Source organism: Pristiophorus japonicus, chromosome 1 (assembly GCF_044704955.1).
Source record: "Pristiophorus japonicus isolate sPriJap1 chromosome 1, sPriJap1.hap1, whole genome shotgun sequence".
NCBI lineage: Eukaryota > Metazoa > Chordata > Chondrichthyes > Pristiophoridae > Pristiophorus > Pristiophorus japonicus.
In genome coordinates, this window is record NC_091977.1 from 425,655,678 (window position 1) to 425,674,442 (window position 18,765).

The 18,765-nt window shown below is 47.3% G+C and overlaps 1 long non-coding RNA gene across 1 annotated transcript in view; it reads right to left on the reverse strand.

The window, feature by feature from the left end:
- LOC139275269 (uncharacterized) overlaps window positions 1-18,765 on the reverse strand; it is a 32,149-nt gene that overhangs the window by 3,141 nt on the left and 10,243 nt on the right. The window contains exons 2-3 of the long non-coding RNA XR_011595704.1: window positions 4,336-4,540; window positions 3,839-3,981 (exon numbers count right to left, since the gene is read on the reverse strand). This is a non-coding gene — a long non-coding RNA (uncharacterized lncRNA). The remainder of the gene's footprint in view (window positions 1-3,838; window positions 3,982-4,335; window positions 4,541-18,765) is intronic.

An 18,765-nucleotide genomic window follows, 5' to 3' on the forward strand; every position in this document is an offset into this window, starting at 1 on the left:
GAGTGCAAGGCAATCAACGCCAACGCCTCGGCGCGCATTTCGCGGTGGGCACTCATGCTGGCGGCTTACGACTACACGATAAGGCACAGACCAGGCACAGACAACTGTGCCGACGCGCTTAGCAGGCTACCCCTGGTGACCACAGAAGGGTCCGACGAACAGGACTGTGAGATGGCCATGGCAATCAATGCCTTTGAATCCACAGGTTCGCCCATGACAGCTCGCCAAATCAGAGCCTGGACGACCAGCAACCCCACGTTATCTCTAAGATGCGTTTGAACTGGTGACTGGGCAGAGGCTCGCGATGCCTGCCCCGAGGAGGTCAAACCCTTCCATAGGCGCATGCATGAACTCTCACTACAGGCAGACTGCCTGATGTGGGGCAGCCGAGTAGTTATGCCCTTACGAGGCAGGGAACTCCATCGCGAGCACCCGGGGATCGTCCTTATGAAGAACTTTCCCCGGGTGCCAGATCTCATGTCTGGTGGCCTGGCATTGACGTGGACTTGGAGCTCTGCGTCCGTCGGTGCACCATTTGTGTCCAACTCAGTAATTACCACAGGGAGGCCCCCCTGAGCCCCTGGCCCTGGCCCACCAAACCGTTTGCGGGTGCATGTCGACTATGCGGGCCCATTCATGGGCAAAATGTTCCTCGTAGTCGTTGATGCATTTTCAAAATGGATCGAATGCACCATTTTAAACTCGAGCACCACCTCCATCACTGTGGAGAGCCTTCGAACCATGTTTGCAACGCACGGCATTCCTGACATATTGGTCAGTGATAAAGGTCCGTGCTTCACCAGTGCAGAATTTCACGATTTTATAGTTGACCACGGTATAAATCACGTTAAGACGGCACCTTTCAAGCCGGCCTCCAATGGCCAGGCGGAGCGAGCAGTGCAGATCATTAAACAAGGCATGCTCAGAATCCAAGGTCATAGAAACATAGAAACATAGAAAATAGGTGCAGGAGTAGGCCATTCAATGAGTTCATGGCTGAACATGCAACTTCAGTACCCCATTCCTGCTTTCTCGCCATACCCCTTGATCCCCCTAGTAGTAAGGACTTCATCTAACCCTTTTTGAATATATTTAGTGAAGTGGCCTCAACAACTTTCTGTGGTAGAGAATTCCACAGGTTCACCACTCTCTGGGTGAAGAAATTCCTCCTCATCTCCGTCCTAAATGGCTTACCCCTTATCCTTAGACTGTGTCCCCTGGTTCTGGACTTCCCCAACATTGGGAACATTCTTCCTGCATCTAACCTGTCTAACCCCATCAGAATTTTAAACGTTTCCATGAGGTCCCCTCTCATTCTTCTGAACTCCAGTGAATACAAGCCCAGTTGATCCAGTCTTTCTTGATAAGTCAGTCCCGGGAATCAGTCTGGTGAACCTTCGCTGCACTCCCTCAATAGCAAGAATGTCCTTCCTCAGGTTAGGAGACCAAAACTGTACACAATACTCCAGGTGTGGCCTCACCAAGGCCCTGTACAACTGTAGCAACACCTCCCTGCCCCTGTACTCAAATCCCCTCGCTATGAAGGCCAACATGCCATTTGCTTTCTTAACCGCCTGCTGTACCTGCATGCCAACCTTCAATGACTGATGTATCATGATACCCAGGTCTCTTTGCACCTCCTCTTTTCCTAATCTGTCACCATTCAGATAATAGTCTGTCTCTCTGTTTTTACCACCAAAGTGGATAACCTCACATTTATCCACATTATACTTCATCTGCCATGCATTTGCCCACTCACCTAACCTATCCAAGTCGCTCTGCAGCCTCATAGCATCCTCCTCGCAGCTCACACTGCCACCCAACTTAGTGTCATCTGCAAATTTGGAGATACTACATTTAATCCCCTCGTCTAAATCATTAATGTACAGTGTAAACAGCTGGGGCCCCAGCACAGAACCTTGCGGTACCCCACTAATCACTGCCTGCCATTCTGAAAAGTACCCATTTACTCCTACTCTTTGCTTCCTGTCTGACAACCAGTTCTCAATCCATGTCAGCACACTACCCCCAATCCCATGTGCTTTAACTTTGCACATTAATCTCTTGTGTGGGACCTTGTCGAAAGCCTTCTGAAAGTCCAAATATACCACATCAACTGGTTCTCCCTTGTCCACTCTACTGGAAACATCCTCAAAAAATTCCAGAAGATTTGTCAAGCATGATTTCCCTTTCACAAATCCATGCTGACTTGGACCTATCATGTCACCTCTTTCCAAATGCACTGCTATGACATCCTTAATAATTGATTCCATCATTTTACCCACTACCGATGTCAGGCTGACCGGTCTATAATTCCCTGTTTTCTCTCTCCCTCCTTTTTTAAAAAGTGGGGTTACATTGGCTACCCTCCACTCCATAGGAACTGATCCAGAGTCAATGGAATGTTGGAAAATGACTGTCAATGCATCCACTATTTCCAAGGCCACCTCCTTAAGTACTCTGGGATGCAGTCCATCAGGCCCTGGGGATTTATCGGCCTTCAATCCCATCAATTTCCCCAACACAATTTCCCGATTAATAAGGATTTCTCTCAGTTCCTCCTCCTTACTAGACCCTCCGACCCATTTTATATCCGGAAGATTGTTTGTGTCCTCCTTTGTGAATGCCGAACCAAAGTACTTGTTCAATTGGTCCGCCATTTCTTTGTTCCCCGTTATGACTTCCCCTGATTCTGACTGCAGGGGACCTACATTTGTCTTTACTAACCTTTTTCTCTTTACATATCTATAGAAACTTTTGCAATCCGTCTTAATGTTCCCTGCAAGCTTCTTCTCGTACTCCATTTTCCCTGCCCTAATCAAACCCTTTGTCCTCCATGCTGCAGAGCCGCCTGTCGCGACTGCTGCTGGCATACAGATCTCGTCCGCATTCATTGACTGGGGTTCGCCTCGCGCAACAATTGATGAAACGCACCTTAAAGACCAGGCTCTCGTTAATCCTCCCAGACATGCATGAAATTGTTGGGGCTAAGCGTCAAAAGCTAACTGAGTAACATGACCGAAATTCAAGGGGGAGGTGGAATGAGATAGGGGACAAAGTGTTTGTGCGAAACTGTGGCCGGGGTCCCAAATGGCTTGCAGGGACAGTAACAGACAAAGAGGGAAACAGGCTACTGGTTGTACAAATGGACAATGGCCAAACCTGCTGGAGGCATGAGGACCAAGTAAAAAGTAGATTCACTGATAACATTGAAGAACCAGAGGCAGACTACAATGTGGAACTCACACCACACCTGGTGGACAGACAGGTGGAACAACCTGAGGAAAGGGCAGTCTCAACAGACAGCCCAGGGGAGATACCAGCAATCACACCGAACAAAACACAGGCACCAAGGCAAACAACTGAACCACAACTAAGACGCTCCACGCGAGAGCGCAGACCACCTGAGAGACTGAATCTATAAAGGCAATAAGACCTTGGGGGAGGGTGATGTCATGTATCTCACATTACTGTATATAACTATCTTACCATGCTATACATGACTGTAACTGGATATGACCTGTAACAATAAGCATACCTTACCACCAGGGGTGCACTTGCAGGAGACACTCCATACCTGTCCCACTGAGGTATATAAAGGGAGGTCTCAGGCAAGTGCAGCACTGGAGAGCTATGAATTAAAGGTGCAAGTCCTGAGTGACCTCGACTTCAGCATGTGCCTCGTGTAAGTCAGTACATTAGAGTCAGGACTTAACACATGCAATGAACATGAACAAAATGTTCATGGACGCAGCATTACATTACATCATTTATACATTATGTTCACATGACTATATTGCATGAATGCTGCATGGCTCGGGGATTATGCGTGATTTACATGGCGCCAACACCGGATCTGCACCCTCACGGGTGGCCGGGTGTGAGGGCTGTGGCCTGCTCCTCAATGTCAGTGAGCTCTTCGAGCTCTGCCGGCCCTCCTCCAGTGCATCAATGCTCACTGCGATTGAAAGCAATTTTTTTCTGCAAAGATGACAATAGCATGGTATAAGATAATTGCCCAGGTACTAGTATGCAGAATACAGATAGACATCCAGAATTCACTACCCACAATACCTTTCAACAATGTCTCATTAATGCACCATTAGCATGCAAGCGATGCGTGATGAACACATCTTAGTACAATAAAATAACATCATTGATAGTAAATAATGTGTGGCACCAAGCTTACCAAGATTAACAACACCACAATGTGGCAGATTTACATTTTAAGTAATGAGTCAGTGCATGATTAAAGTTATTAAAGTTACTATTTACTCTCGCTGCTGAAACAAGGTCGTTCCAATGCTTGCGGCACTGGATTGGCCGCCGACTGACCTGGGCAACTGAGCGGAAGTTCGAGAGGTGGAGCAGCGTCGTCGGAGAGGCCTACAAAAGGCCAGCGTCGAGTCGGGGAGACAGCAGGAGTTCGAAAGGCGGAGCAACATCATCGAAGAGTCCTATAAAAGGCCAGCATCGAGTCGGGGAGGCAGCGGGAGTTTGAGAGGCGGAGCAGCGTCGTTGGAGAGGCCAGCTGGTGCAGCTGCAGCAGGGAGGAAAAAAAGTAGAAAGAAATCAAAAGATGCCGTCACAGCCAAGGGGGTAAGTGAGTGGCTGGTGATTGGTAAGTAGTTTTTCTTTTTCTTTTCTATATCAGTAAGTAACCTTTCGCATTGTTGTTGCCAAATTAAGTTAATCTAGGGGTTAAGTCATGGCAGGACAGCTCGGACACGTGTTATGCACCTCCTGTACTATGTGGGAAGTTGGGGACGCTTCCAGTGTCCCTGATGACTACGTGTGAGGGAAGTGTATCTGCCTGCAGCTCCTGACGGACCACATTGCGGCACTGGAGCTGCGGGTGGATTTACTCTGGAGCATCCATGATGCTGAGAATGACGTGAATAGCACATTTAGCAAGTTGGTCTTACTGCAGGTAAAGGGTACACAGCCAGATAGGGAATGGGTGACCAACAGGAAGAGCAGTGCAAGGAAGGTAGTGTAAGGTTCCCCTGTGGTCATCCCCCTGGAAAACAGATACACCATTTTAGGTACTGTTGAGGGGAATGACTCCTCAGGGGAGAGCAGCAGCAGCCAAGTTCATGGCACCGTGGGTGGTTCTGCTGCACAGGAGGGCAGGAAAAAAAGTGGGAGAGCTGTAGTAAGAGGGGATTCGATTGTAAGGGGAATAGATAGGTGTTTCTGCGGCCGCAACCAAGACTCCAGGATGTATGTTGCCTCCCTGGTGCATGGGTCAAGGATGTCTCGGAGCAGGTGCAGGACATTCTGAAAAGGTTGTCTTGGTGCATATAGGTACCAACGGTATAGGTAGAAAACGGGATGTGGTCCTACGAGATGAATTTAGAGAGCTCGGAGCTAAATTAAAAAGTAGGACCTTAAAAGTAGTAATCTCAGGATTGCTACCAGTGCCACGTGCTAGTCAGAGTAGGAATTGCAGGATAGGTCAGATAAATACGTGGCTTGAGGAGTGGTGCAGAATGGAGGGATTCAAATTCCTAGGACATTGGAACCGGTTCTGAGGGAGGTGGGAACAGTACAAACTGGACGATCTGCACCTGGGCAGGACCAGAACCAATGTCCGAGGGGGAGTGTTTGCTAGTGCTGTTGGGGAGAAGTTAAACTAATATGACAGGGGGAGGAGAACCCATGCAGGGAGATAGAGGGAAATAAAATAGAGGCAGAAGCAAAAGATAGAAAGGAGAATAGTAAAAGTGGAGGGCAGAGAAACCCAAGGCAAAAAACAAAAAGGGCCACATTACAGCAAAATTCTAAAGGCGCAAAGTGTGTTAGAAAGACAAGCCTGAAGGCGCTGTGCCTCTGTGCTCCAATGTGAGGAGTATTCGGAATAAGGTGGACAAATTAACTGCGCAGATAGCAGTTAACAGGTATGATGGAATTGGCATCACAGAGACATGGCTCCAGGGTGACCAAAGCTGGGAACTCAACATCCAGGGGTATTCAACATTTAGGAAGGATAGACAGAAAGGAAAAGGAGGCGGGGTGGCATTGCTGGATAAAGAAGAAATTAATGCAATATTAAGAAAGGACATTAGCTTGGATTATGTGGAATCGGCATGGGTGGAGCTACGGAATACCAAGGGGCAGAAAACGCTGGTGGGAGTTGTGTACAGACCACCAAAAGGTTGGGGACAGCATCAAAAAAGAAATTAGGGATGCGTGCAATAAAGGTACAGCAGTTATCATGGGTGACTTTAATCTACATATTGATTGGGCTAATCAAACTGATAGCAATGCGGTGGAGGAAGATTTCCTGGAGTGTATTAGGGATGGTTTTCTAGACCAATATGTCGAGGAACCAACCAGGTAGCTGGCCATCCTCGAATGGGTGATGTGTAATGAGAAAGGACTAATTAGCAATGTTGTTGGTGCGAGGCCCCTTGGGGAAGAGTGACCATAATATGGTAGAATTCTTTATTAAGATGGAGAGTGACAAAGTTAAATCAGAAACTGGGGTCCTGAACTTAAGGAAAGATAACTTCGATGGTATGAGACGTGAATTGGCTAGAATAGACGGGCAAATGTTTCTTAAATGATTGATGGTTGATAGGCAATGGCAAACATTTAAAATTCACATGGATGAACTTCAGCAATTCTACATCCCTGTCTGGAGTAAAAATAAAACCGGGAAGGTGGCTCAACAGTGGCTAACAAGGGAAATTAAGGATAGTGTTAAATTCAAGGAAGAGGCATATAAATTGGCCAGAAAAAGCAGCAAACCTGAGGGCTGAGAGAAATTTAGAATTCAGCAGAGGAGGACAAAGGGTTTAATTAAGAGGGAGAAAATAGAACACGAGAAGAAACTTGCTGAGGACATAAAAAGTGACTGCAAAAGCTTCTGTAGATATGTGAAGAGAAAAAGATTAGTGAAGACAAACATAGGTCCCTTGCAGTCGGATTCAGGTGAATTTATAATGGGGAACAAAGAAATGGCAGACCAATTGAACAAATACTTTGGTTCTGTCTTCACGAAGGAAGACACAAATAACCTTCCAGAAGTAGTGGGGACAGTGGGTCTAGTGAGAAGGAGGAATTGAAGGATATCCTTATTAGGCGGAAAATTGTGTTCGGGAAATTGATGGAATTGAAGGCCGATAAATCCCCGGGGCCTGATAGTCTGCATCCCAGAGTACTTAAGGAAGTGGCCCTATAAATAGTGGATGCATTGGCGATCATTTTCCAATAGTCTATCGACTCTGGATCAGTTCCTATGGACTGGAGGGTAGCTAATGTAACATCACTTTTTAAAAAGGGAGGGAGAGAGAAAGCGGGTAATTATAGACCGGTTAGCCTGACATCAGTAGTGGAGAAAATGTTGGAAACAATTATTAAGGATGAAATAGTAGCGCATTTAGAATGCAGTGACAGGATCGGTTCAAGTCAGCATAGATTTATGAAAGGGAAATCATGCTTGACAAAGCTTCTGGAATTTTTTGAGGATGTAACTAGTAGAATGGACACGGGAGAAGCAGTGGATGTGGTGTATTTGGACTTTCAAAAGGCTTTTGACAATGTCCCACAGAAGAGATTGGTGTGCAAAATCAAAGCACATGGTATTGGGGGTAATATACTGATGAGGGTAGGGAACTGGTTGGCAGACAGGAAGCAGAGAGTCGGGATAAACGGGTCCTTATCAGAATGGCAGGCAGTGATGAGTGGAGTGCCGCAGGGCTCAGTGCTGGGACTCCAGCTCTTTACAATATACATCAATGAATTGAATGAAGGAATTGAGTGTAATATCTCCAAGTTTGCAGATGACACTAAACTGGGTGTGAGCTGTGAGGGGGACACTGAGAGGCTGCAGGTTGACTTGGACAGGTTAGGTGAGTGGGCAAATGCATGGCAGATGCAGTATAATGTGGATAAATGTGAGGTTATCGACTTTGGGGGCAAAAATGCGAAGACAGAATATTATCTGAATGGTGGCAGATTAGGAAAAGGGGAGGTGCAATGAGAGCTGGGTGTCATGGTACATCAGTCATTGAAAGTTGGCATGCAGGTACAGCAGGTGGTGAAGATGGCAAGTGGTATGTTGGCCTTCATAGCTAGGGGATTTGAGTATAGGAGCAGGGAGGTCTTACTGCAGTTGTACAGGGCCTTGGTGAGGCCTCACCTGGAATTTTGGTCTCATAATCTGAGGAAGGCCATTCTTGCTATTGAGGGAGTGCAGCAAAGGTTCACCAGACTGAATCCCAGGATGGCTGGACTGACATATGAGGAGAGATTGGATCAACTGGGCCTTTATACATTGGAGTTTAGAAGGATGAGAGGGGATCTCATAGAAACATAAGAGATTCTGATGGGTCCGGACAGGTTAAATGCGGGTAGATTGTTCCCGATATTGGGGAAGTCCAGAACCAGGGGACACAGTCTAAGGATAAGGGGTAGGCCATTTAGGACTGAGATGAGGAGAAACTTCTTCACTCAGAGAGTTGTTAACCTGTGGAATTCCCTACCACAGAGAGTTGTTGGTGCAAGTTCATTGGATATATTCAAGAGGGAGTTAGATATGGCCTTTACGGCTAAGGGGATCAAGGGGTATGGAGAGAAAGCAGGAAAGGGGTACTGAGGGAATGATCAGCCATGATCTTATTGAATGGTGGTGCAGGCTCGAAGGGCCAAATGGCCTACTCCTGCACCTATTTTCTATGTTTCTATATTTCTAAAAGCCAAAGCTAGTGGCTTTGGATCTTAGCGGTATTCTCGCAGTATTGAAACTGCCAGAATACCACCAAGATATGGGCGGTAGCGGTAAAAGTGGAAAGTCGAGCTCCTTGAGTTTAGAAGACTGAGGGGTGATCTGACTTTATAATGTTAAAAGGATTTGATATGAGGGCCAAAATCTTGCCAGCCCTGCGAGTGCTGGTTTGGACGTGGCCCATTGTCAATTATGGCCATGATTGAGTGCTTGGTCTGCCCTCCAGGCCACCATAACCAGTGCCTGCGAAGAGACGCTCGGTCACTCAACCAGGAAACATCAGGCTAGTTTGATGAGAATGGCCAGGAGATCCAAGAGCTAATAAATCACAAGCGCAGGGCATTTCTGAAACTTAAAGAACCAAACTTGGGATTGGCAAAGTAGCATTACAGATGGCTTAAGGCATAGGTCCAACAAAAACCCACGACCTAAAGAACAGATGGTGAGTGGAGAAAGCACAGGAGATTCAGCAGCTGGCCGACAGCCATGATCTGCGAGGATTCTTCACCGCAGTCAAGTCCAAGTATATCCCAAGTACCTAAAGTCCCACCCCGTTGCTGGCCAAGAACGGGGAAACACATCAAGGACACCGAAGCGGTCAGGACCCGCTGGAAGGAGCACTTCGAAGATCTCCTTAACCGAGGCTCTGGCTTTGACTCATGTGTCCTTGGCTCCATCCCGCAGCATACTACCCAACACCATCTCAGCAAAACCCCAGCCCTGCATGAGGTAGAAAAGGCTATCCACCAGCTCAAGAACAGCAAGGCAACGGGAGTGGATGGAATCCCCGCTGAGGCACTAAAGTATGGTGGAGAGGGACTATTGGCACGAATGCATGACCTCATCTCTCTCATCTGGAGGAGAGCATGTCGGGAGATCTCAGAGATGCAGTAATCATGACCATCTTTGAAAAAGGGGACAAGTTCGACTGCGGCAACTACTGAGGAATCTCCATGTTATCAGCCACTGGGAAAGTGGTCACTAGAATCCTCCTCAACCATCTTCTCCTCCTCCGTTTCAGCTGCCCCCAAATTTTGTCACCATCCACCGCCTGCTCCACCACGACATGCAAACCTGTTCAACCTTCGTCACCTCCAGGCTAGATCCAAGACCATCCCATTCTCTGTCGTCGAATTACAGTACGCGGACGATGCTTGCGCACATTCAGAGGCTGAACTCCAAGTCATAGTCAACATCTTCACTGAGGCATAGGAAAGCATGGGCCTTGCATTAAACATCTGTAAGACAAAGGTACTCCACGAACCTGACCCCGCCACACAGCACTGCCCCCGAGTCATCCATATCCACAGCGCGGCCCTGGACAATGTGGACAATTTCCCATACCTCGGGAGCTATTAGCAAGGGCAGACATCGACGATGAGGTTTAACACTGCCTCCAGTGCACCAGCGCAGCTTTCGGCCACCTGAGGAAAAGAGTGTTCGAAGATCAGGCTCTCAAATCTGCCACCAAGCTCATGGTCTACAGGGCTGTAGTGATACTAGCCCTCCTGTATGGCTCAGAGACGTGGACCATATACAGTAGACACCTCAAATCACCGGAGAAATATCACCAACGATGTCTCCGCAAGATACTGCAAATCCCCTGGGAGGACAGACGAACCAATGTTAGCGTCCTCAATCAGGCCAACATCTCCAGCATCGAAGCACTGACCACACTCGACCGGCAGGCCACATTGTTTTCATGCCTGACACAAGACTCCCAAAGCAAGCACTCTACTCAGAACTCCAACACGGCAAGCGAGCCCAAGATGGGCAGAGGAAATGTTTTAAGGATACCCTTAAAGTTTCCTTGATAATATGCAACATCCCCACTGACACCTGGGAGTCCCTAGCCAAAGACCGACCTAAATGGAGGAAGTGCATCCAGGAGTGCGCTGAGCACCTTGAGCCTCGTCGCCGAGAGCATGCAGAAAAAAAATGCAGGCAGCAGAAGGAGCGTGTGGCAAACCAGACTCCCCACCCACCCTTTTCTTTAACGACTGTCTGTCCCATCTGTAACAGAGACTGTTATTCCCGTATTGGACTGTTCAGTCACCTAAGAACTCACTTTTAAAGTGGAAGCAAGTCTTCCTCGATTTCGAGGGACTGCCTATGAATGAATGGATTGACAGTGGGTCAGGATCCTGCTCTAAACCCGCCTCCGTGTGAGTTTCTGACTTTCAGACAGCAGGTCAGTTCATTAACGTACTTAACAGGTAGTTTAATGGTATTTAAGAGGATTAAAAGCAGATACTTACAATTTTACCACATTTTTGTTGGGTTTCCCGTCCCTCTTGGAACTCCCCAGGTAAGTAGAATCGGGTTCTCAGGACTCTCTATTGCTTTGACAAGTTGACAGCTGCAGAAGTGGTATAAAAGCTACCATTTCACAACTGTTCACTTTCCAATATCAGAAGCTGAAGCCGTCAGAATTTGGAAGGAAATTTTGAACTGTATGCTGGTTGGAAGTCTTTGCAGTGAACTGTTTAATCACTGCCACCTCCTTAGAACAACTCTCTCATAATTGACAGATCCCTTCTGTCATTTCAACCTCAGCTGCTGTCTATTGCAGCTGCATTGGTGCCCTGGAAAAATATTTACCTTGGTCCTCATAATCCCACCGCGATCAGCACCAGACACACCAGCATCACCAACAATACCAACCTTCTCCATAATCACCTGATGCTGCACAGGACACAGGCCATCAGCACCCAACACATTGCTGCCGGGAGGCCAGAGATGGCATCACCATGGTTAATTTACTTCACTTGGTGTTGTGTACCCTGGATGCCACATGGTGTCAGTTTGGTATCACCCCACACCAGCACCATAAAGCATCCCCGCAATGCCCAAGCCATTCTTTTCATACTCATCAACATTGTGCGGGCTACCCTTATATCTGACCATTCACTACACCTCACTAAGCCATTTTCAAAGGTGTACACAAATCTGCCCAAGAACACAAATGGGTCAAAATTCGGTCCCGCTGTTTTTGAGGCAGTGTCACCGCCTGAGTGCTGACATTACTGCCAGGCATTAGATGCAGGCTCAACCTGCCAAATTCAGTTTTTATGCACAAAGATGAGAGAGCAGTGCTAAAAAGTGGTGTTGTACACTCATCCTCAGGTGGGAGCTCAGGAGGCCTACTGAATTTCACAACGGGAGGCTGACATCATGGTAGCTGAAAAACAGGAAGAAAAGAGAAGAAAGAAGAAACTCAAACGTTTCTGACTGACACACAAACTTCCCCACTGTTACAACTAATGAAAAGAAGATGAAATAAATAAAGAAACTTACCTTGATCTCTGGGCGAATACGCCCGAGCACCGCGATATTCCTTTCACTTTTCCCAGACAGAATGGACGCCTTACCATTAGGCATCCGTACAAACCAAATATCATGGGAGCAGAGCCAAGGGAGCATTGCACGCTGGATAACATCACCATGTGGGTGGCATTAGACGGCGCAGTGTTACCTCTTGGTGCCTCTACCAAAGAGACTACCGAATTTCTCCTGAGAGGTGGACGCTGCTTAACATTGATGGTCAGCCTTTGCTGCCCGTTAGCTGTCTAGCACCAGTGCTAACAGGCGGCGTTATGAAGGGAATTTTGACCCCAAAGTGTTCAAAATAAAGATTTTAATATTTGACAACATATTAACAAATTCTCTACATGAACATTGGTTGAGACCCAAGTGCCTAACCTTGCGTGTGTTAGTTGCTGTGATTGGACAAGGAATGATGGTGAGTGTGAGGGATGGCGAGTGAGATAGGGAAGTGATAAAGTAGATAGAGAGGGATGGGTGGAGGTGCAAGGTAATTTGGTGTGAGTAAGGATGTGCAGGAGTCGGGTAGGGACTACAAAGTGATGCGGATGTGATGAGTGGCACAGCAGGATGAGGTTGAGTGTAGCTTTGCAGTAACATTTCGTGATCTACTGAGATCATTGAAAGATTTGTGCCACTGCAGCCAGCTCCTCCAGATGACATCCCTGTTTGTGTCCTCCTGTGCAATGTGCAACCAGGCTGTGTTGGTCTCCTGGGGAGGTCTATTCCATCCATTGGAAGGGAAGAGAACCTCCCTCTGTGCTGTGACTCTCTCCATAAGCATCTGGATGGAGTCATGGGAGAGCCTGGGTGCAGCCGTGCATTTTTGTGCAGTGCTAATCGGTGTTTGCAGTAGCTCAATGCTGCAAAAAAACTGACAGAAGAACTGGCAAACAGAAGTTGGGAATGGTTCCTTTAAGGAAACCAGCTGAGGACATTTCATCAGATGAAATCATCAGACCTGCTTCCAATTAATTGTCCAGGAAACCCACAGAGCGGGCTTAACAAGCCCCAGCCACGGAAGATTGCTGTTAGAGGGTAGGCTGCAGCTGGGAGAGCGTTCCTCGCACACCATCAATGCTACCCGCACCCAACTCGCACTCGTTGACGAAATCATGGCTGAGGAATCTATTTCCTCTTGTGGGGGAATCAAGAATATGCAGACATAATATTAAAATAAATGTTAGACCATTTAGAGTTGAAATCAGGAAGCACTTTTTCACACCAAGGTATTAAAAATCAGTAACTCTCTTCCCAAAGAGCTGTGGATGCTACGACAGATTGACAGGTTGACATAGACATCGACAGATTTTTGCTAGGTAAGAGTATCAGGGGATATGAAACAAAGGCAGATAAATGGAGCTGCGGTGCAGATCAGCCATGATCTAATTGAAGGCAGGCTCGAAGGGCTGAATGACTGCCTCCTATTCCTATTTTCCTAATATTGTTGGAAACAGGTCTCACTCAAAAATCCAACTCTCAAAATATTGTTGCACCACAATTACACATCTAGTTTATCAAAACTTTGGGCCCATATATGACAATTCTGTATGTGGGCTATGTGCGTTTCTTTCCACATTATGTTAAAAAATAGAAACCTAATGAGCTTTCTAGGCCAACAGGGATATTTAGTGAAAGGTCCATGCGCCATATACTGCAAGAAACCCGCTCCCAAACCCGTGACCTCTGTGACCTAGAAGAACAGGGACAGCAGGTGCATGGGAACACCAAAACCACCAAGTTTCCCTCCAAGTCACAAACCATCCTGACTTGGAAATATATCACCCACCGTTCCTTCATCATTGTTGGTTCAAAATCTTGAAACTCTCTCCCTAACAGCACTGTGGGAGTACCTTCACCACACGGATTGCAGCGGTTCAAGAAGGCAGCTCACCATCACCTTCTCAAGGGCAATTAGGAATGGGCAATAAATGCTGGCCTTGCCAGGCTAGCATTTATTGCCCATTCCTAATAAAAAAATAAGTTATCATAAACATTCTAGGTTCAAATAATGCAAGGACAGAGACAAAGAGTGTCGAGGAGGAGCGGTGAGTCGTGGGGAGGCCAATAAAAGGCCCAGCAGTCGGAGGGAGCGGCAGCGTCGAGAAGGAGCCAGCTGGTGCAGCTACAGCAGGAAGAGAAGGCAAAAAAGAAGTAAAAAGAAATTGAAGTGTGACGTCACATCCAAGGGGGTAAGTGATTGGCTGGTGATTGGTGAGTAGCTTTTCTTCGTTTTATTTTCCTTTATCAGTAAGAAACCTAATTTAATTTACGGGTTAAGTCATGGCAGGAGAGCCCAGACCCGTGTCATCCTCCTCCTGTGGTATTTGGGAAGTCAGGGACGTTTCCAGTGTCCCTGACAACTACATGTGCAGGAAGTGTATCCAGCTACAGCTCCTGACAGACCGCATTGCGGCACTAGAGCTGCACATGGATTCACCCTGGAGTATCTGCGATGCTGAGGATGCTGTGAATAGCACATTTAGTGAGTTGGTCACACCGCAGGTAAAGGTTACTCAGGCAGATAGGGAATGGGTGACCATCAGGCAGAGCAGTGGAAGGAAGGTAGTGCAGGGGTCCCCTGCGGGCATTCCCCTCCAAAATAGATATTGGGTGCTGTTGGGGGTAATGACTCATCAGGGAATGGCAGCAGCAGCCAAGTTCATGGCATCATGGGTGGCTCTGCTATACAGGTGGGCAGGAAAAAGAATGGGAGAGCTATAGTGGTAGGGGATTCGATTGTAAGGGGAATTGATAGACGTTTCTGCGGCCACAATCGAGACTCCAGGATGATATGTTGCCTCCCTGGTGCAAGGGTCAAGGATGTCTCGGAGCGGCTTCAGGACATTTTGGAGGAGGAGGGTGAATAGCCAGTTGTCGTCGTGCATATAGGTACCAACAATATAGGTAAAAAACGGGATGAGGTCCTACAAGCTGAATTTTGGGAGCTAGGAGTTAAATTAAAAAGTAGGAACTCAAAGGTAGTAATCTCAGGATTGCTACCAGTGCCATGTGCAAGTCAGAGTAGAAATAGCAGGATAGCTAAGATGAATACATGGCTTGAAGAGTAGTGCAGGAGGGAGGAATTCAAATTCCTGGGACATTGGAACCGGATCTAGGGGAGGTTGGACCAGTACAAATCGGACGGTCTGCACCTGGGCAGGATCAGAACCAATGTCCTCGGGGGAGTGTTTGCTCGTGCTGTTGGGGAGGGGTTAAACTAATATGGCACGGGAATGGGAACCTACGCAGGGAGAGAGAGGAAAGTAAAATGGGATCAGAAGCAAAAGAAAGAAAGAAAAGTAAAAGTGGAGGGCAGAGAAACCCAAGGCAAAAATCAAAAAGGGCCACATCACAGCAAAATTCTAAAGGGACAAAGTGTGTTAAAAAGACAAGCCTGAAGGCTCTGTGCCTCAATGCGAGATGTATTCGGAATAAGGTGGACGAATTAACTGCGCAGGCAGGTATTAACGAATATGATATAATTGGGATTATGGAGACATGGCTCCAGGGAACTCAACATCCAGGGGTAGTCAACATTCAGGAAGGATAGACAGAAAGGAAAAGGAGGTGAGGTAGCGTTGCTGATTAAAGAGGAAATTAACGCAATAGTAAGGAAGGACATTAGCTTGGATGATGTGGAATCTGTATGGGTAGAGCTGCGGAATACCAAAAGGCAGAAAACGCTAGTGGGAATTGTGTACAGACCACCAAACAGTAGCAGTGAGGTTGGGGACAGCATCAAACAAGAAATTAGGGACGCATGCAATGAAGGTACAGGAATTATCATGGGCGACTTTAATCTAAATATAGATTGGTCTAACCAAACTGGTAGCAATACGGTGGAGGAGGATTTCCTGGAGTGTATTAGGGATGATTTTCTAGACCAATATGTCGAGGAACCAACTAGAGGGCTGGCTATGCTAGACTGGATGATGTGAAATGAGAAAGGACTAATTAGCAATCTTGTTGTGCGAGGCCCCTTGGGGAAGAGTGACCATAATATGGTAGAATTCTTTATTACGATGTAGAGTGACAAAGTTAATTCAGAGACTAAGGTCCTGAATTTAAGGAAAAGTAACTTCAATGGGATGAGACGTGAATTGGCTAGATTAGACTGGCAAATGATACTTAAAGACTTGACGGTAGATAGGCAATGGCAAACGTTTAAAGATAACATGGATGAACTTCAACAATTGTATATATCTGTCTGGAGTAAAAATAAAATGGGGAAGGTGGCTCAACTGTGACTAACGAGGGAAATTAAGGATAGTGTTAAATACAAGGCAGAAGCTTATAAATTGGCCAGAAAAAGCAGCAAACCTGAGGACTGGGAGAAATTTAGAATTTAGCCGAGGAGGACAAAGGTGTAATTAGGAGGGGAAAATAGAGTATGAGAGGGTGTGGGGGGGAGGGGGGTGAGAAGGGAGGGAGGGGAGGGGGGAGGAGAGGTAGGAGGAGGGAGAGGTAGGAGGAGGGAGGGGAGGGGATGAGAGAAGGGAGGGAGGGGAAGGGGGGAGAGAAGGGGGGAAGAGAGAGAGAGAGAGAGAGAAGGGAGGAGAGAAAGGGGGAAGAGAGAGAGAGAGGGGGGGGGAAAGAGAGAGAGAGAGAGAGAGGGGGGAAGAGAGAGAGAGAGAGAGGGGAAGAGAGAGAGAGAGGGGGGGGAAGAGAGAGAGAGGGGGGGGAAGAGAGAGAGAGGGGGGGGAAGAGAGAGAGAGGGGGGGGGAAGAGAGAGAGAGAGAGAGAGAGAGAGGGGGGAAGAGAGAGAGAGAGAGAGAGAGGGGGGAAAAGAGAGAGAGAGAGAGAGAGAGGGGGGAAAAGAGAGAGAGAGAGAGGGGGGGGAAAGAGAGAGAGAGAGAGAGAGGGGGGAAAAGAGAGAGAGAGAGAGAGGGGGGAAAAAGAGAGAGAGAGGGGGGAGAGAGAGAGAGAGCGAGAGGGGAAGAGAGAGAGAGAGAGAGAGGAAGAGAGAGAGAGAGAGAGGAAGAGAGAGAGAGAGAGAGGAAGAGAGAGAGAGAGAGAGAGAGAGAGAGAGAGAGAGAGGGGGGAAGAGAGAGAGAGGGGGGGAAGAGAGAGAGAGAGGGGAAGAGAGAGAGAGAGAGGGGAAGAGAGAGAGAGAGAGGGGAAGAGAGAGAGAGAGAGGGGGAAGAGAGAGAGAGAGAGGGGGAAGAGAGAGAGAGAGAGGGAGAGAGAGAGAAAGGAGAGGGAGGCTGAACGGGCCGGGCCCAAGACTTCGAGCTTAGACTTACCGATTGACAGGTAGGTGGCGTCGGGTCCGGGGTCCGGGGGGGGTCAGGAGCGCGGATCGAGGGGAACGCGGGTCGGGGCGGAGGCCGGGGGGGGGTGGTGGGTGGAGATCGGTCGGGGGGGGGTGATCGGTCGGCGGTGCAGAGGTCCCGGCACTATTTTCAGCGCAGGGACCTAGCTCCGCCCCCTACAGCTCATGCTGCGCCGTGCCGAGCTGCAAACGACCTGCAGGGAGCCGGAGAATCTGGAAGTTTTTTTTAGGCGCACTTTGTGGCGCGAAAAACGGGCGTCCAGGTCGGGACTGCGCCGTTCTAGGCGCGGCCCGAAACTTGGGCCCAGCTGTAGTGTTTTGTTGTGATCTTTGTTTTTTTTAAATCAAGCTTTTAGCTCTGGTCTACTGGCAGTTCCAGATCTCGTCGACTGTTATCGTCTCTTGTATTACTTTAAGCCATTTATGGCAACCTCGAAACTCGTAAAAGTTAACACAGCCTGCCAAAAATCTGACAGCTCAAAAACATCCCCTTTGTAGGCCTTGTGACATATGACGTCAAGGAGTTAGGCTGAATGTACATTAAGCCAAGGGCTTGTAATAACTTAAGCTACAGATATAAGCAGCATTCCAAAATCTTTATTGCAGGGGAAGCAGTTTATGTAGATAAAGGTACAGCTTTCTGCAGTGGTGAATATAAAAATTACTGAGGTGGGTGTTACCCCTCAAGATGTAAGATTTATTTTCTAGGGAGATTCGGAGCAGGCTCCGACCACAAAGCTTTTATTTCTGACATTCAATTTGGTGCCTTGTCCAGCGTTTTGGAACTTACCATAATTATCCCGTTCAAGGCAAATATCTTCATCCTGGAAAGGTCACAGATAATTTAAATTAGGAAAATAAAACTTGTTACAGGAACTTCAATAACACCTTACAGGGAATAATAATGCCCTTCATTAAAATCGTGGACAGGAGAATGTCAAATTAATGCAATAAGCATTCATGTCCTATTAACCTCAAAGGTAATTCCTAGCTTATGTTGCTCTTTTGAACTTGTCAAAATTGTTTATTTTCTTGTACTGGAAATTAAAATAAAGTGTACAAAAATATGATTTGTAGGAACAGACATGGGTAACAGAATGTTCTGTTCTCAGATGCACCAAACTGACTGCCTATAGCTGAGGTTGCTTCCTATTATACCCTTATTGATTACTATGTCCCCAATATTTACAGGGAGGCAGGGAGGAAGTGGGGGAGTGTGGTAGCAGAGGGGAGACCCGGAAATCCCCGGGACATGGAGGCCCTGCTGCATTTAATGGTGGGGACTAAAATTCTTCCTGTCTCACCTTCATTGCTTTCTGTTTCCCTTCTTATGTTTGATCAGGTGTCTACCAAAACTTGCTTTCACTACCACATCTCTTTCCTCAGCAACTGTGTCTGGCTACGACTTATTCCATGTGGATTCCAATTGAAATTC